Raw genomic sequence first — 21,221 nt, 5'->3', positions numbered from 1 at the left:
TGTCGAAGCTGGGATTCGAATCCCAGCTCAGCCTCAACCAGTTTGAGCCCAACAGAGTAGCCTAAGTATCGCCAGCTTTACTTTTAAATAGGAGATATGTTCGAATGACTAGTCCTTTAAAAGACGTAAGTTGTTATTTAATGCATGAAACTACAACTTATTTACTTTATTAAGTTTTATGAAATTGCTTTAACCTAAAGAACGCTCCAATGAAGACTTTAAAGGAAAACTAACGAATTTACAACATCTTAGTATTTACTTTTGAATTTGTGAACAATAAAGGTTAAATGTGTATTTTAATAACTATAATTAATATGCTTTATTTTTTACATTTTGCCCCATTTTAAAAATGCAGTTTTTTCTATGCCTGCATGAACGTTTCGTGTTCCAATAGAACACATTCGTTAGAAAAAATGGAGGAAATTTTGCGGTGTCAACGATTTGATTTTGTTGTGGTATTTAACATTTTCACGAGTTAATAATGTCAGTTTCAAATTTCGAAATATTATCCAGGGTGAAAAAAAGATTTTCTTTTAAACAATGTTTCAAATAAACTTTAGTTCGATAACAAACAGTACTTATCTTAAAATCTGTAGTTAAGACATTTAAACAAGTAGGCATTGTAGAATGTTACCTTAACACGCACTTTTTTAAAACGCAGAATACAAATTTAAACTATGAGTAGAAATCGAAATTTATTTTAACACATTGATTTTTGATTGACGTGCAGTTGATAAATGGTAGTCCACGTCGCATTAGTATAGGGATAGTGAAAAAAAACTTTGAAAAATAGAACATTGAGATGTCAAGATCAAAAATTCAACAAATTCAATGCCAATTAGGGGAGTGCCGAGTGATTAATTATTTCCGATACACTTTTTTCATGCAAAATCAAACGAAATAAAATTCAAATCTATTGGACAACTAGTTTAGAAGTTATAAGGTTTTAATTCGTAAAATATGTATCGCTGTATTTATATATAGAGAGGGTGGAGATTTCATTCTCCCACTTAAACTCACCATTTAAAATCATGAAACTTTTTTTTCTCCATTTGCTCAGTTGAGAATCCAAATTATTTTTTTACAGAGTAGCATATTTTGTTACTTTTGCTTTAACGATTTCTGAGCTATCGTTATTGTAGTCTCCAGTAAATGAAAAATTGTAATTCTCCCTGTTTTAACTTCTGAACTATAGTAATACGATTCTGAGTCGCTACTTGATTCACTGTAAAAAAATAATCAGGAAAAATACCTTGCCTATATACTGTGAGAAAATCAAACACCTTGATGTTTCACTTGTTAGTGATCAACGCTAGCGAACATGCGGTTAATCCGCGTTTGAATCGTGAACTACAAATTCTAGTCGTAAGAGGACGTCTTACAAGGGAAGAAATTTTTCATAGCAAATTCTCTTTCATCGCCATAACTAATTTAAATTATACAAAAATGAGTTCAGACCAAGTTAGAGTAAGCCATGAAGTCTGAGTAAGTTTCAAATACTAAAAAAAAATTCTTAAAATATCCAAAGGAAAATTTATTACGAGAAGATAACTTAGGATTAGTCAGTTCTCTTTCAATAACTTGTTTGTAGTACTATATTTGAAAACTTTATTTCGGCAATTGAAACTTCAAGACTTACTCTATGTTTGTCTGAACTCACTTTTTCTTTCATTTAAATTTTAAATTAGTAATGTTGGTGAAAATGAATTTGAGACGAAAAATCTCTCTAGTCGTATGGCGTCCTCTTAATCATATAATACAAGTTTATTTAAATGTTAAGCAAGGCATAAAAAATAACACTCATTCGATTAAATTTGCTTTTTAGTTTTTTGTGTTCTTACTAAATTGTTGTGGTAAAAAAAATAATAATTTTGAAAGCCCGAATTTTCAGTAAACTGTTACCATACGAACGGAAAAATTACCAAATTAATGAAACACCATAAAATGTGTGTTTTTACCAAAATGAGTCTTACCATCATACATTATGGTAATTCAACCATAATTTTGTTTCTCCATGAATTTATTATTTTTAATATACTTTATTATTCGATGTTTGCTATTCCGGTTTCATTTCCCCAATGATACATAAAAGAGAAATATTATAAATAAAATGCAACTTCAAACATTTGTTTCAAGAGATTTTTAAATAAATATTTCCCTTTGAAAGTTGGAATATTTTTTTTTACCAAGAAGGGTTTTCAATTACATAAGCTGCTCCATCTATATTTCCTGAGAAAATGTAGGGAATATTTTATGCCATCGTAATCATTAAGAATCTATCTCTTAAATGATAATATTACAGTAATGGAAAAAATGAAAAAAACTTAAAAAAGAAAATGCAATGAATTTCAAATTTTACTCAGCATTTTCTCTCGTTTTATTTGATAAAAAAAATCACGAATACTGCTTAAAAGAGAAAATTCAATAATCAATTCTCCAGGCTAATAATCAGAGTATTTCTTTTGAAGTTTGCACTCCTCAAATTGGAAATGACTGAAATATTGCTTTGATGCGTTAGGGATGTTCATTGAATATTTAATTCGCTAATAATGTCTTAAAAAATTAACATTTTATGGACATACATATTTTAGCGGAATTATTGATCGTCGACAGTTTGGAATCCACTAATAGCTTATAAAAATTTACATCACAAATTTGTACAACGTAAGGGTAACGAATATTTAATTCGTTAATGTTTTAAAAAAATTAGCATTTTATGGAGATACATAGTTTATCGTAATTATTAATTATCGACAATTCAGAAACAACTAATAACTTATTAAAATTTACATAATAAATTTTTGCAATTTAAGGGTAATAATCCAAAGAAGTATATTAAAGTACAAATATACTTTAATAAAAATTCTACTGTTAAGCATTATTAATTCCTTAGAAGTAGTATCACCATATTAAATTATTTATTCTGATTCATATTTTAGTGCATTGTCAACTAATCAGAAATAAATATTTTTATACAAGAATATTTTTAGATAAATTGTGAAGTTGTGAATGCAATTACAGGTTGACTACAATTAAGAAGCAATAATAAATATCTATCTGAACTTTTTGTAGGTCATGGAAATGTTTTATATAGTAATCAAAAGGATGTATTAAAGTACTACAATATTTTTATTTAAATTGTGAAGTTGTGAATGTTTAATTCTCATCATTAGAGGAACTGACAATTCCTTTGAATACATATTTTACTGCAATCACGGATTGTCTATAATTGAGTAGCAATGATAAATATCCATCTGAAACTTTTTTATATCATCGAAAATTTTATAGAATCTAAAGGATGTTTAAGTAGAAAAATATTTTTTTTACAAATTGTGAAGTTGTAAATGTTTAATTCTCATCATTAGCTGAACTAACAATTTTTGTGGATACAAATTTTACTGCAATCGCGTATTGACTGCAATTAGGAAACAATGATACATATATATTTAAACTTTTTTTATGGCATCGAAATGTTTAATAATTTAAATGATGTAGAAATAGAAGAATAGTTTTATATAAATGAATGCTTAATTCGCATCATCAGAAGAACTAAGAATTCCTTCGGATTCATATTTTGCTGCAATTACGGATTGTGCTCATCCTGTAATTGCCAAGCAATATAAAGAGATTTTATTTCAAAATTCTACGCATAATATATCAGATTAGGTAAAATATTCTCGACAAAATTAAGCATAATAAAATGATTTTATTATAAGCTTTAAAAGATAGTAAGTTGTCTGATTTCAATTCATATTGAAAAAATACTTAAAATGAAATAATTTAGCTAATTATAATTTTTTATACGCAATGAGTTCACCTTCAGTACATTTGTTGGTGTTTTGTCCATTTCTAAAATTATAGGTTTTGGGCAGTTTCGAACGCTTGTTCAAACTCAGTTTGTGATAAAATATCCGATGTGCTAAGTTCAAACTTAAATTGAGACCTTGCGCAGAATTATATTTTTCTGAATCATATTTTTCTTCGAAATATTAATAGACGTTATTTGGATAGTCTGTTTTAACTTACTTTGCTTGTAGTTCAGCCTATTCTACAAATGATATTTATAAAACTAGCATTTAATGATCTTAAATTGAAATTTGCGTTAGATATCAAGCAATCAAATATGTACCGAAAGTCTGACGAATTAATATAGGAGGGAAATTAATTTAATTTTTCTTACGATATACTTATTTACATTTCATATTAATCTTGACTTTTAATTTCGGATACTTGTTACTTACTTTAATATTTTAGTTCTTGTTACATACTTTCTATAAGCTAAGATTATAAATCCACTAAAATTAAATTTTCATCAGAGTTTGCTTTAGAATAATAAACAACAAGATAAATTTTCCTCCACGTTTAAAATTGAAAATGAAATCAATGACTAGTTTTCATTCAATGGGATTAATTTCCGAACTGCTAATAAATTCCCTAGTTACGGGAATTAAACCTATGAAAACATATGTTAGTTGTTTATAATTGATATATTATAAATTTCGCTGTTGAGCAAATAGAAATTTATGCTAAAATTCAAATAAATATCTTTGTAAATATTAAGTTAATCATATAGTAGAAATTAAACATTTGTAGCCTGTTTAAATAAGTTTAATTAAAAACACTAATCAAGAAACTAATGAAATATTAATTAAGGAAAAGTAATATCCAAAGATAAATATTCAACTAAGCATTTTGAACAAATTATGTGTATCTAACTTTTGTAGCATTGTGTATCTAACTTTTGTAGCACAGCATTGTATATCTAACTTTTACGAATGTTATTTACTTGGCCCTTGCGCAACATATTTGACTTTTCAAATGTATATCTCTCTTTTACCAACATTTGACAAGATAATGAATTATTTAAATTATACAAATCCTCTATAATAATATATTTTGGGCAATGTTTCGAGGTAACAAGTTTATTTATTGCTTGAAAATGTACCAAAATAATTATAAATTATTAAACATTTTTCTTATGAAATTTCAAATTTCGTAAATTAATGAACACTTTGAACACTTGTTTCAAGAAATTTATCATTTGTTTAACTTTTTTAAATAGTTCATCATCACTGTCACAACAGCAAAAATGTCTGCAAATTTGTATAAAAAATTAAAAGGATGTTTTAAGGATCAAATTGCTTTCTTCAATGTTTTTTTCAGTATAGTTACGAATGTTTCTTTTATGTAGTTTATATGTCAAACTTTTAGCTAAAAAGTGCTTCAATTTAAACATTTTTTAATGTTATTATAATTTTAATATAAAAAATTATCGAAATATTAAATTTTTTGTATTCATAATATTTTGTCAAGGTTCATTTTGCTTCCAAATTTAGTTAATTGACTCAGTTGAAGAGACAAAATGCAAAATTATTTATAAACATCTCCTTAAACAAATGGTTGTAAATTTTCTTTTAAAGAGATTTATGTTAAACAAAATTAATGAAGTAACAATTTAGAATAATACGAAATACATATTATGAAAGTAATATTTTTATACGTGTAGAAAGCAAGCATTTTATCAATTGCATTAGTTAATTATTTCAGTTTCTTATAAGTTTCAATAAAATAATTAATATTAAAAAACTTTTAAGGAAGTAATGCAATTTTATTCTTTCAATGAGTAATTAAATAGTTGTTGATTCTTCGAAAATTACTATTTTGAATCAGAAAATGAGATGTATTAATTGCAAATTTTGTAGCAGTTCAGTGGTGTTTAGTGCTGCTTTTTTCCTAAATAAGATAACAATATGCAAAAGAATATTACACAAGGAAATTTATTAAAATATCAGAAAGAAATTCATATAATAAATGGGTACAATGTCTGAAACGTTAAGGACATTATAGCTGAAATTTTTCGTAAATTACTCAGCTAAAAACATTTATTTAACTTGGGACTATTATAAGATTATGTGTCGTATATTTCCCACAGAATTAATTAATTTTAATTTGTCCCAACGTCTCACAATGTTAATTTTTAAATTTAATTTTAAATGTGCTTGCAAATGTAAATGTACATGCTTTTAGTGTTTGAGCTGCACGGTTATAATTTTCCTTCTAAAAGTAAGGTAAAATAACTGGCAGCAGTCTGTTCATCCAATTAACCGTAAAATTTACGGAAAAGAACATTTTTTTGCCTTTACAGTTTTGTTCAGGCGTTTCGTTGAGTAATGGGCATTGAAGAGGGCTGTACTCTGGAAACAAGTCAAGTGTTGAAGGGAATGAAGGAAATATTATGGTGTCAATGCCGTAAACAGACATTCTGTCGATCATGAGACTAACAGATTAGACCTTTCGGCTATAATGTGCACGCAGGTGCAAGGAGCTAAGTTACTTCATTAGGTGGGCTTAGTTGGTGCGATATAATCCTGGTTGTTTAACCGCATCACACCTGGCCAGCATCTAAGGTTTCGTGGCCAAAATTAGTATTTAGATAATATTTCTTTTACAATTTGTATTTAGGTGTTTTTATGTGCAGGTAAATTGAATTCATAGTTGAAATTTTGAAATACACTAAAAATACTCAATAAAACAAAATGGCGGCTGAAATATGGCGAGCAAAATAAAAAAAATAATATAGTACTCTTAAATAATTAAATATAATAATAAATTTCGTAATTTTATATTAAAAATGAAAAGTAAATTCTATTTCCGATGTAATTTTACAAAATAACGCGAATTAATTACAAAATAACGCGAAAACATAAGGAAAAAAAAAACATAATTTTTATTTTTCGGTATATTTAGTCCACCTTTGCAATACGGGAAAAATGGGGCAGTTTTTTTGGAAAGAAGAAACATCAAAGAAGACAAAAAAAAATAGTTTAGCTAATTACCTCGCGGAACTTCTTGGACCTAATTTTCGAAAGTCATTCAAACATTGTAAAATGTCAAATGATAAGATATAAACTATAAGTTTGTCAAGAGTAATCCAACAAATTGAAAAGTTTTACTATAATTTAACACTAATTATTTTGATAAAAATGTAACAGTAAGGTGAAATTCCTAAATATATTTCTGAAATAAAAATTTAAAAGTTGCATTTAAAACAATTTTGTTAAACATATTTTTCATTAAATTGTACCCTTGTCGGACCAAAAAGTAAATTACAATGTTTGGAATGATTGTGAATACTTAATTTGGGATATAATGAAACTGCCTACACATATTTTAGTTGAAAAATAAACTGTTACTTTTAGCCAAAGATCATAGTCTTCTGGCCCACAGTGCGTATTAGGTGAAAAAAGGTTATCTCATAGTAAATAGTTTGAATACAATCTTATTTATGGTTATTTAACTGTTTCGTTTGAATATGGTAAAGTAACCATTTTTTTTCGAAAAATTTCTATAAGTGTATTTTCCTGTCTGTGATTTGTGCGGTCGTCTGCAAATAGTTACTGAAAATACGAAAAAAAACTAATGAAGGGCTTTGTTTTACATAAAAGTGGGTAAAAGAAGAGAGGCTTACGCTAGAGAGTTACTCGCTCTTGTGCTTTATTCGTTCATTTCATTATTTCCAATCGAGTTTTGTTGTAGTCGTTATCCACAGAATTTTTAAAATTGGTTATCTAGAGCCGCATAAGGTTAAGATTATAACCGATTCTTTGCAGTTCAGTAGTACTTATTGTTTACTTCCCTACAGTATCCCAAAGTGGGCCAACCTGGTTGGTAAGGCGCTGGGCCCATGTCCAAGAAGTCGAGAGTTCTATCGCCGGCAGCCGAAGACTCCCCGTTAGTGACTGGTACTCGCTAAAGGAATTACTTTTCAATAAAATCAATCAATATCAGTCCAAAAATATTTTCCACTTAATAGAAATCCACTTAAAAGTCGTATATTTTCAGTTTTTTCCTTTAAATTGAAAAAACGAATGGAATAAACGGAAAGAGTTTGAAAAATTTTCATTTAGATAGGCCATAATTATTTATTAAAATTATTCATATCCGTGAAAAAAATACCAGAATAATATAATATTATCAACAAAGCACTACTAAAATTTCTTTAAGCTATCCTTTCTCATTGAATAACTTGTGAAAAACCAGTTTTTTGCCGTAAGAAGTGTGATTTTCGAAGTTCTTTCACAAAAGGTTAAAAAAGAAAGCCAAAGAAAAGAGGAAAAAAACGTTTTTGTAACTTAAGCTCTGAGTAAAGCTTCTATTTTAAATTATTCAATTCTTTTGGGAATTAATTGAGGGATTAATTGAAAAAAATATTTAGAATATTAAAAAAGATCCTTAAGAAACATTTTTGAATAGTTGCCAATATGTACGAAATTTTTCCAAATAATAGAAAATCATTAAAGTCAATAAATAGACTCTATAGACAAGTCCGCAATTTTCGTGCATTTTTATCAATTCATTAGTGGGCTAAGACGTAAAACAGTTTATTCATTTTAAATAAATGCCTTACTAAAACTTTCTGACATTCATATTTTGAATTTAAACGTTTATTAAGGCAAATTTAATTGATGTATAACAGGAAAGATTTTGCATGACTCTTATGATTTTGTGCTCCTATGATTCAATTTTCCTTATGATTCTATTAAAATTTATTAATGTTAATTAATTATTTATGATCCATTAATGAAGACTAAGCAAAATCACTTGCTATTTTCCTTGTCATCAATCATTTTTTTAAAAAAATAATATTAAAAATTGCTGGTATATTTAGTGAGTTCACATCCGTAAATTATTTTCGCTCATCAAACAGGATGATACATTAAATGCAATTTTGTGCATCACATAGTGCATGTAGCCGATCGTTAAGTTTTAAATCATTTAACAAATTGCGACCGTTTTTCCACAATTGTACATTAAAAACCAGTTGTAGTTTCTTTCGCAAAATTTAATATTGTTGCGAGAAGGTGTAAGGGAGAAGTACCATTTTATATTTTAATTGACAAACAAACGCATTTTTGTTTAATTAAGTATTTTAAAAGTTACATCTGAAATTTGAAATAAGACTTCTTGTTAGATTTAACTAATTTTAAAATTTTGCAAATTTTTTTTATTATAAAAGACCAAATAATAATTGGCATTAATTAATAAGAAAAAGATTTGAACTATTGGGAAAAAAAGTTTTTCCTCGAACATTTATAATAATCTCCATAATGATTTAAATCACCAAATCATATCACCCTTTGAACCTCATGAAAAAACCTTATAAAAAAAGTTATGGTAAATTAAGAAAGACGAAATGAGAAAGTTTTTTAAGTTATAGATAAGGTATTATTTTCACTGAATAGAATGAAAATAAAACATATAATGTCAGAGAGAAAAAAAATTAAAGAATTAATCGTAAATATTTATTTTATCTTCAAGAATATGAAAATATTAATCAATAAATCGTGGCGTTTAAGAATCGAAACACAGTTAAGTTTTCAATCATTTAACGAATCTCTTTAGTTATTTATAGTAGTATATTGATATGATTTTCCTCAAAAAGTAATAATTGTAAAATAGTTCAGACTCCGATACAAATAAATTTATCTTAAAATATTGCTTAATATGGTATAGCAGATTAATGAAGTTTCAATGAAGAAACAAATCTTTTAATTTTGAATCTTACTTTAGAAAACAATCAAAATAAAAAATGTAATAAAAAGGAGTAAAATAATCTATATATATATTTCTCTTCCACGGCGGCAAAAAAAGCCTCATTGCAACTCCCCGAATGGCAGCGCTAGAAAATCGACCAATGATTGCCGCTAAAAATGTCACATGCCAAATCTAGCTGAGGTGGCTCAACATGTATCACTTTTAAAAATGGAAACTGAAATAACCAGTGAGAGCATTCTCACCAAATGTGATGTCTTCCGAAATTCACCCTATCAGGTTGTTCAATTCAGCTGCGGCAATCTCATACTATTAAGCTAGGCAGAAGTGAGTAGTCTTTGTCGATAGATCTCTATTTTAGCATTTTGTCAAAAGCTCTTTTTTTCACGAATTTATATATTAAAATTTTTAATAGTCTTAATTATAGCCAAAATTTTAACCTTTTTAAAGAGATATCAGTTTTAGAAATTTTATCTTAAGATATACTATAGCACATTTCTAATAGGTTTAACGAATTACACGTTATTTATTTGAATTCAAATTTATTTTAATTACTTAGTACTTACTAAAAATAAGTATTTTTTTTAAGAAAAAAAAGTTGTTATATGGATTTGAATGATTGTTTTGAATTCTTAGAATTTTGTGCATTTGCTATGTACCTAAGTTAGTAGCGAGCGAAGCGAGCCTGGTTTGCGAAGCAAACCATACAAGATTGAGTAGCAATTTTTGGGGGCTGGCGAGCGTTAGCGAGCAGGGGGTGCAGCCCACTAGTTTAAATAAATATTACAGATAACCTTTATAATCTTTAAATTTGGGATACAAAGGATTTTATAGAGAAACAGTATCTTTAAGACTTTTGATATTTTTATGCTGATGAGAACCAAAAAATTATGGAAATAAATGTTCGAAAACTGGATCCTACCATGAGATTTTAACTCCAATAAAAATGTACCGTCAGCAAGGAACAACTAAGACACCATTATAAGATTGTTATGTATAGGTAGAACCAATACAATGGAAGAGTTACTTTATAAGAAATATAAAAATTAGATTACTCCCGCTTCTCTTTATTTTTCTTTAAAAAAAATTGCATTTATTTTATATTGAGATTTTAAGTATTTTCATAATTAGCATCGAAGGCTCTGACTAGCTATCGATACAACTAAACGTTACAGTTAAAAACAACTATTCCTAACTTACAATAGTAAGTTCCAAATTTTATCTTTCGAGCGGTATCAAAGGATAGATTGCTTGCTACCCGTCCGGCATACAGGTTTCAATCCTGAAGATGGCCAGACAATTTGAATGCTGATCCCGGATTGCACCAATCACACTGCAACCCTAAAATTATCTCCCGAATTAAACGGAAATTGTTTTTGTTGTCGTCATCCACTCAGGGAGCGGAGGTGCGATTGTTCGTGTTTTCTAGTGGCGCCATCTATGAACAAGAATTCGACTTCTGCAACACCCGTGTGTCACACCCGTTGATAGTAGGATAGACCCATTCATACATTCATTCCTTCATCCACAGATCGTAATTTTGACCTGAACGGGAGAACGATCAATCTCCTATTCAGTACCTCCAGAGGTATAATTTCTGGGAACATGGAGGACTTTATGAGCCAACAGATTTAACATGCACCAGCATCCATTTACTACTCGGGGAGTCTAGTTTTCGGGTAGCTAGATTCAGATTCCCGTTCACACGAGAGTGAGTCCAGTACCCTGCCAACCAGGCTATCCCGTCCGAATAAACGGATAATTGGTCAGAATCTCCTTATCGTTGGTGTAACCATGGGATATTTTCGTGGTTTTCATAACCAACGTAAAGCAAAGTGGGCTAGTTTAATTGCAAAATCCCTCAAGGGCTGCGGAGTAAAGTATTTCTAGCCGTAATTTCTTAAGAATAAGCTGACAAAAAAAAAATTATGTTTGCATATATAATAATAAAGAAACCATTCTTGTAGCTGAAATCAATTAAAATTTAAAATCTTCATTAAAATTCCATTATCCCATTCTAAATAGGTTATTTATTGCATTTAAATAACTAAGGCTAAATTAATACAACCTATTTGTCATGTTTCGTGACTCACTCTTCAATAGAACTCAAAGTAATTGATTCGCCAATCAGGAAGTGACACGAATCCTCAAATCTAATCGGCAAGTCGTCTCGTGGTCGGGTCCCTTGCCAGCAAGTGGTAGAAGATGGCAAACTCACATCACTCATTTTCCCCAGCCCGTAATTTGTCAAGGGAAAAAGCCCGTATAAGGAACTCCAACTTATTGATGCCCGCGAGACAAAAAGAATCGGAACAAAGAGTTAGAACCATAACTTCGGGTAAACATATCGGTTTTCGCCACTGTCATTTCAGATTAGCTTTGGGGCTTAGATAAAATGTTTTGTTTACCCTCGAGTGCGAAACCATGTAATGATTCTTTCGAGTGTTTTCACGTTTTTAAATAAGTTCACACCAAGTCACGATTATCATATATCGTAAACTTTCACTTGCATTGAAATGTCAATAAAATATCATATGTGGCGTGATTGAGGAAAAGTATTGGCGGTTTTAAATGATTTATGTTTCAGACGAAAAAAAGGTTTTGTCTTTCACTAATTCGTGCTGTTTGGAAGTTTAATGGTGAGTTAAATTACTTAGTCAAAGGATATTTCACTTAGCGTGATGTAGGCTTGTTTTTATTTATTTGCAAATGCTGCTATTATTTGGGTTCATTTAAAAAATCACTTATTTTATTAATATTGTTGCAACAAAATGCCGGTTCCCATTTACCACTTGAATTTAAAAGGTGCATTGTTGGAAATTTTGGATCGTGCTGTGCCAGAATATCATTTAAATTTGCTGAACCTATATATAGTGCTAAGGTAAATTATGTTATCCCATTCCCTAATCCTGACATAGTTACTATGATTAAACTTGAATTGAGACATGGTTCAATTCAACCTCGTATTATGGTTGAGGGAAAATTTGCATTACATTAGGGATATCTATGATATAGTTTAGCTCTCAGCTGAGTTTTCTGAGTATTTAGCTTGATCTCAAAATGTAAATACAACTTTAAAATACTTAATGTATAGTGAATAATATTCAACTAGTCAAGTAAACTAATTTACTCCGTTTACTCCGTCCGTTAAATGCTAATAGTTTTTAAGTTATCATTATTTCCTTATCCTTATACGTGCCCATCCACGTATAAGCAGAGAGTAGTCTTTTCCTTAAAAATTTAGCCAAAATTAAAAACTTACACGTAAGTCAACGAAAAAAAAAGAGACAGATTATCATTATTGGTAACGTTCGACTTCCTTTTAAGACAACGTAGCCATTTTAGTTTATTTGTGTACCTTTGTTTAGAAATAAAAACTCAAAGAAAGCCCCACTAATTCTTTCCAACCTATTTGTACTTTCACATTCCTTTTCGCATTGCCTTTATTTGTAAATTAAAAGGCATCCGATGCCTTTTAATTTATCAGTCCGGATTGCGTCATCATCACCTCTTCTTGGCAAAAAGCCAAAGTAAGTCAGATGTTAACAGCGACAGCTGTCTGAATTCGGATATAGCTAATTTAACTTTTCTTGTTCGATTACTGCTTATAGCTAATTTAACTTTTCTAGTTCGATTACTGTTTACAGCTAATTTAACTCTTCTTGTTCGATTACTGTTTAACTTGCTGTAATCACTTGCTGTTTAGTGAGAAAAAATGAGCGGTTAAACAAAATTTCTTAAAAAAATATCTTTTTTCAAATTTGTTTATTTTTTAATCGTTATTTTATGGCATTTTATTTTTATTTGCTTTTTTATGTTTTAATATGTTTTGTATGTGCCGTCTTGTGATATTTAGTGATCTATCGCTAATGCTCGACCAACGACAAAATATGATTTTTGAGATGCTCCATGGAAATTTGCGAAGTTAATAGATTATTATAGGACCACCCCGGTTATAGAACCATTCTTCCTCCCACTTTAGCTTTTGAACACTTTATGAAAATTCGCGGCCAACATTCGGAAATATTCAGTAACTGAATCGTTACTTTCATAATTCATGTTACCATACAATGATCATTAAATCTATCTTTTTGGTGTACAAAATGGTTTAATCGCAAATCCAAGAGGTGCAAACAAATATTTATTACCTCATTTATCGCTACCACTCTACACAGGTTGAAAGGAATTGGTTATAGATTTGTCAAATAGATATTTACGTCGCTCTCATTGTGCGAAATATCTTGATATGAATTATGTTGCGGCGTAACTACCACTAGGATTATTCAACATCAATTCACTATCAAATAAAACATGTTAACTTGATTCTGTTATAAAGTACCTTTTTATAGATGAAGGTTGACATTGTCGATAACTCCTTTCACCACATTGGTGGCTTGCAGAAGTGATATGAACTCGCTTGACTCGAAAGTAGTTACCACTTAAATTTGTAAAAGCATACTTCGATGGATGGTACACATTGAAAAGTTGATTTGCTATCTGTGATTGTGGCATTGTTCTTCTCCCGTTGTTGCTACTCTGTCTCTATCACGCACCACGGGATCCAGTTCAGATTCGAGTATTTAAAAGAAACACGGTAGCGACCACTCACACAACCGTGAACTTAATACAGCGCTCACGTCTAATGTTCAAAACCTGGTGAAGTTAACACAGCTCTGATCACCAGCGCTCAAAATCCGGTTATTTTACTGCAGCTCTCTCGGTCTTTCACAAAAACGGCAGTGAATCAACTAGTGGTATCTGTTTATCGTATTCTGTCACAGATAAAATTCTGTTGGAGGAGTAAGGTGGCGTAACTACCACTACGATTATTAAACATCAATTCACTATTATATAAGACACGTTAACTCGATTCTATCTTAAGGTAAATTTTGGTAAATGAAGATTGATATTGTCGATAATTCCTTTCCTGAACATCGTGCGCAGGTTGTCGGGCTACCAAAGCAGAGGAGCTATCCCCTCGGCAGAGGATCAAACTTGAGATGGCAGGTCTTCGGATCATCCTTAGGGATGTATCCCAGACTGTCGACAATAGCCCATTGGGCAGTTCCGGAGCGACGTAAATGAAGTACCTACCAGCCTTTCCCAAACAATACTCTCTTAAAATGAAAGAGTTATTTCCCCATCTCAAAAAAGAGTTAAATTTTTTTAACTCAACTTGAGTGAAATACATTCTTATTTTAACGAAATTCTTGCTTTGCATTTACTCAAACTTGAGTGGTATTTATTAAGCAATATTTGAGTGCTTTTAGATCAAACTTGAGTGATTTATTCATTATTTAATTGTGTGCGAGCTATAAGCTGGAATTTCTATCGTTTTATTTTAAAAAGCAAACGATAATAAATCTAAATAAAATTTTTATGCTCTGTGATCTAAATAGATTATGTCTTCGTTTTTATTTTACGTTTAATTTTTTTTTCTGGAGAATATGTCATTTAATATTTCGAATTAAGAAGAATTAAAACAATTTTAGTTCACAACGGTATTTCTGAAGAAGACGCTGTTTTACTTTTTAGTAAGTAGATATACCTTGTTGATTTTATTTTGAAAATAATTTCATTTTGAATGTGTTATATACACATTCCATTTAAATTTGCTGTTTTTCAGCGTTTTTCAATAAAATATTATTCATTTAAATTATTTATCAAAAGAATGTATTCAAATTGAAAGTGTTAATTGTGGATGATTATGGAATATTAAAAAAATCTGATTCCATGCTAGAATCTTTGTCAAAGCATGTGGGAATATGTTATATCTGATAAGAGTTTTAGAATTTAGATTTCATATTAAAGTTGTAACATTTTATTTTAATATAATAAATTTATTAGTTTTTTGATGTATAATTTTGGTACAAAAAATTTCTGGATAATTAATTTCATATCATTCCATACTTCTTTTATAAAAGATATTTACGAAATTATTGTTAATACAGTCTATAATTGCTATTATTTAAATTGCTTTCTATTAATAAAGTTGACTGTGTTTAATTTATGAAAGTTCACATTTGCAGCATCCATTCATTCAAATCAGAATCTTCTGATGTTCAATGCATTTTATTATAAATGTATCATTCAAAGAAAAATTGTAAAATATTATATTTAAAAAAATAATGCAGTATTTTGAATTTTTCTGTTCTTATCCTGTTTTTAGCGTTTATTTAATTGGAATTCAGAATTAATACTATCTTCGTATTTCATAAAGTATTTATCACATTATACAAACTATTTTTCCTTTGTTGCTTGCATAAAAGTTCTTACCACTTTTCTTCAAGTTCTATTTTCGAGGCAAAATTGAAAATGCAGCATTAATATTTAATTAAAAGTACATTGCTAATTAAAGTATTTGAAAATGCAAATAAATTAAAAATTTTCAATAGTTATAGATTAGTAGTAAAAAAATAGGAGCAGAATTAGAAATAATATTTATTATGAAATATAGTTCAATTTGAATTTATATACCTACATCCCAGATGAAAATAAACTGTAGTTTTTCTACAGAACTGAAGTAATTTCGTAGTTTTTTTTAGAGTTAACTGCAAATTTTCTGTAGTGCGATCTTAACTGTAAAAACACTGCAGTTATTTTGCAGCTAATGAGAAGTAATTTCTCAGTAATTTATTTCGAAAAAACTTTTAGCTATTGTCTACAAAATTACTGTAGTTTAAGTGAGGTCACTTTAAAATCATAAATTTAGACAAAACTGAAACTTTAAATCCGTGGTCATTCTGCAGTAAATTTGAAGTAATTATGCAGTCATTGTTTCAGAAGTATACTTTCTGATGAATCTGCAGAAAAACTGCAGTTACTTGGCATTGTTGTAAAATTGAAAGAGTTTGATGTCTTCAATCTTGTTTTCCTGGCTGGTATATTAAATTTTTATAAAGTTTTTTTCTTTTTGATTATATATTAATTTCTTACAATTAGGTAAAAATTCTAAACATATATATCGATAACGGAAATAACGTACGCTATCTATATTCACAATAGTTAAAATTCATAAAATACATACTTGATTTATTTGATGTAATTATTTATAATTCAGAAGCGATACAATTTAATTAGTTTAAAATATACCTAAAATTAGGTATTTAAATATTTCTGTATTTTAATAATTTTATTAAAAATGTCGTTTTTATTAATTTTTATTATTTATTTCTTTTTGACTTAAGAAAACAATGTTTGAGCAAAGTTTATGGTAAAAACAATATTAAAGTAAAGTTAAGTAGTTAATGTTAATTAGTTATTTCTTTTATTCAAATTCATACAAAGCTAGGATTATTGCAGAAAAAAAATTATACTTATTTTTTTCTAATCGAAACAAATATATAGTTTGGATTTTAAACAAATTTATATCAAAAGAGTTTGCAAAATTAAATTTGAAAATGGGTGTTTAATCCAGATTTTTTAGCTTCAAACGTCTTCCTCAAAAATTAATTAATTTCACTTAGTTTCAGAAATTTGTCTTAAAAAAATTTAGGCAATTTAAAACAATATTCCCAGGGGCCCCCATCAGGGGGAAGGTGGGCGCACGATGCGCCCACTTAAAGCTTGGGGGGGGGGAATTTTTACACTAAATAAAACGAATAGTTTTGGGGAGGGGAATTTAGACGAGAGAATTTTTTTTTAAGTACATAAATAAGTACATAATAAGCAACATAGCACTATTTCGAACAAATTAACATGGAAGGGGGAAGTTAGCAAAAAAAAATTTGGTGGGGGGGGGGGNGAAAAAAAATTTGGGGGGGGGGGGGGGATGAATGCGCCCAAGTACTTGGGGAGGGGGCACTAATTATACCTTTTTTATTGCTTGAAAATAAAGCTTTATAAATTAAACGAATAAATTTGTTCGAAAAAAAATAACTCATAGTATTTTCAATTGAACCTAAATGAGCATAATATTTATAAAACTGCTTACTTTAAAAATTCGTTTAGAGCTCCTTACTTTTAAAAATTAAACTTAAAAGAAAAATGACGAAACTTAAGGGAAAGAAAAAAAACTCAAATCTTCAGTGATTAGGAATTTTTCATAAAAAAAACTCGTAAGTAATAATGCATTTAATTGTTGTTTTACCGTATACAATCAAAACAATTGGATAACCATAAAATGCTGCTATTCAAACTCAACTCTGAAAAAATTTTTTTAACTGTGTTTTCCCCTTATTTGATTTAACAAATGAAAACTTTATCCTCGCCAACGAGACCCAGCTTATGAAAGTAATTAGTTCTTTGTAGCCGTCTTGACACAGAGGACTGTAGCCGAGAGGGTTAATCTGTCAATCTCACGACAGACGGGAAGCGAGTTCGAATCCTCAGGTTACACAGAATCGATATGCTCACAGCGAAAACTTTCAAAAGGACGATACTATCTAATTCGATATTCAAGTTCAACAATCGTTAAGATAAAAAGAAAATTCCTATATAAGGCTTTCATTCAAAAGGAATTTTTTTTAAACAAAACTATAGTATTTTCTATCGCTTACGATAGATGGCACCACTAAATACAAACATTTTGTATATTAACAATAAAAATTTTGACTGCAATTTACTGAAAATCACTCAAATACGAGTTAAAATCACTCAAGTTTGACTGAAAACGATCCACTCAGGTAATACTGAAAGTCACTCAAACTCGAGTGAAAATAACTAAAGTTTGAGGGAAATTTTTTTCACTCAAATTGAGCTATTTCCATATAACTCTATCACTCGAGTGATTTTAACTCAAGATGAGAAGGCCGGTTTTTTCTAGATGAAAGAGTTAAATAGCACTCAAGTTGAGTTATTTTCACTCGTTCTTTTTAAGAGAATACGTTCTGATCACATTATTATTTCCAATTACAAACCTTAATAAATCCGTCATAGTCGTGAAAGTCGAATATTGTCAAGATAAAATAAGTGCTTCGTTTTTCATTTAATAGTATTTAAGAACAATATCATAAAATTACAAACTATCTCGAATTTCATAGCCATTTACAAAAATTTTTATAAACTTCTCAACAAAATATATAGTGATATAACTCAAAATATTTAGAGATACGTGCTATGTATTTCCTTTTATAGCCGAATAGTCAAAATTTTTGTCCCGATATAAAAAAAAGCGAATTGCTCTAGATTTTTCTAAGAAGCAAAGGAACGAGTCTCTTGTGTTTTCTTATTCAAGATTCGAGAGAGCTTTTCTAACGAAATCAATTCAATTCAAAGTAGGTCTTCCATTTGGTCACTTTCCAATAGAGGTTTGATATCACATCATTGAGTGAACGTGTTTGGCATATTTCATTGGTCGGTTTTCTAAAAACTTGTTACATTCATCAATCAAATTTCCTTCCAGATAAAACTTTTTTTGGTACTTTTCCGGAAGTCTTTCTTTAGAGAGTGCTGAAGAAAACGTGAAAGTGTTTCAAGTTCGCGATCTGTTAAAAAGAGTTGTGAATTCTCAATTATACCAATTGTGCTTTTACTTAAATTAAGTTTAAAATATTCTTTGTTATTCTTTGCAGAAATTTATATTCGTACCTGCATACTTGCTTACATACTTGATATTTTTTGAAGAACTCATACTTGACTCACTTTGCAGAATATTTCTATTCGAAGAGCTTTCGAAGAACTTATTCCCTTTACAGAATATTTCTATTTTTTTTAAAAAAACTTTGTGGTCATATTAAGTTATTAGGCGTAGTATTTCTCTCTTTGTGACATTGTTGCCATACTGGTCAAAATTCATTTTTGATGGACAAATATAACATGCATGCTTAAGGAAAATAATAATTCCTTAAGAAGGATAAACGCAATTGCACTTAAATGCAATATGCAGAATATTATTTTGAATGTAATATGCCTCCAGAGTATATTGATTAAAGTGACCTATGTTTTTCAATAATATATTGATATTACGGTATTTCAATGAAGTGACTGAGAATCGACTGGACCTGTAAAGAAAGCTTCGGCAGCAGTGAATCGATATACGACAGCAATGGCTTAAAATCTTTGGTGGCTGAGAATAGACGTATGACTAAAGAGGTGAAATAGTTTTGATGGCTGAGAGTAGACATACGATTGAAGCTGAAGAAAAGTTTTAGTGGTTGAGAGTAGACATACAATCACAAAGAGTTACTTTTCAAGTACGTGAATTGGATACAAAATTGCATGCATTCAATTGTTCATAATTTAACACCGTGATATACATCAAATACAAATAAATGATGTAATTAAGAAAAATGAAAAATCTTCCATCTAAGTATTTATCGAAAAAATTTCAGTAAAATAGTATTTTGGAAAGATTAAAAATATCTTAAGAATGTGATTAAATTATTTCAACCTCTCAACTACTTATTGTGACAAAATATAACACATGTTTATGTATGTACACACACACACATACATATATAATATCGTAGGAGCTGAGCAAATTAAACCAAACTTACATAAAATGCAAAGATAGTTAAGACTTGCAGATGATTAGAATTACAAAGTGATTTCGCATTCTTGGAACGAGGACCCACTCCTTATCAGTTACTTATTCCGCCTCTTATTATACAGCTGCTTATTATTTAAAAAACAGTAAAGATCAGTTGAAATCGGTTTATCGTCTTCTGTCTTCCTCAAACGTTTAATTAATCGTTAATATGCCTTGTCAAGAGCGGAGAATGTGATATCAACAACTGACGGAATTTGTAGGAGGCTGCATTGGTATTCGAGAGGATGATCGATAAATCTCAACTCATACGCTATGTTATGCCACAACAGGAACGTGTGCTAGGAAAAAATTAATACAGAAACGAATAATACAAAAACCTGGCCTCTCGCGGGTTAGCAAAACGATGGAGTACGGCTACAGTTGTTTTGCTGTCTTGCTCGACGGTTTGTCACTGTCTGCAGCAGCATCAAAGGCGTGTAAAGATTTCTCGACACAGAACTCCCTTGTCTCTGAATCACCAATTCCTCTTGCTTTAATGGGCTCAGCAACACAGTCTATGACGTGCCCAGCAGCAGCAAGTTGTTATCTTCGGCGTATCTCGCTTCAATCTTTAGTACAATGATGTAAGAGTAGGTGTCAGACGCTACAGACGGGAACGTTTGCACCCCCAGTGTATTATCCAGCATCATATCGCACAAACGTCTTGCATTTTGGGGATATTGAGTATAATTGTCCTTCTTATATAGTACAAATTGCTGAAAACCTTGAGAGTGATCACTACATAATAGAAATTGTAGAGTCAAAGGTCCTTCCTATTAGTCGATGCAATCCGAGTGCTGTATTTTAGTAAGATAGTGAGGACTTTAGTGAGGACCGTATATCGCTTCTTCTCCGGATGTATCACCGATTGAGCATGCCTGGGATTTTATCATCAGGCGTTTCGCTCATACATAATAAAAATGAACATAAGGCGTCAGTTCGTAGCCATACAAATACAATTCGACAAGACTACATTCAGAAATTGTTTCATTCAATGCCACGACGTGTGCAGAATCTAATGGCTCAGAGTGTCTAGCTCATAAAATACTGATTTCCAAATTTATTTTTTTTTGTTTTTGTAAATTTGATCGTTTTTTTTTACCACGATCAGTAATATAAGTGATAAATTTCATAAATTTCTCACATTTACTCCATATATATATATATATATATATATATATATATATAATGAAATGAATGG

General features: G+C 29.7%; 1 protein-coding gene across 1 annotated transcript in view; it reads right to left on the bottom strand.

Annotated features, from left to right (window-relative positions):
- The window catches only part of LOC107456815 (dopamine D2-like receptor), a 227,377-nt gene that overhangs the window by 84,245 nt on the left and 121,911 nt on the right, over positions 1-21,221 (bottom strand). The window lies entirely within an intron of this gene.

This window comes from Parasteatoda tepidariorum, chromosome 5, assembly GCF_043381705.1.
Source record: "Parasteatoda tepidariorum isolate YZ-2023 chromosome 5, CAS_Ptep_4.0, whole genome shotgun sequence".
Classification (NCBI taxonomy): Eukaryota; Metazoa; Arthropoda; class Arachnida; order Araneae; family Theridiidae; genus Parasteatoda; species Parasteatoda tepidariorum.
This window is presented reverse-complemented; position numbering and strand designations above follow the sequence as displayed.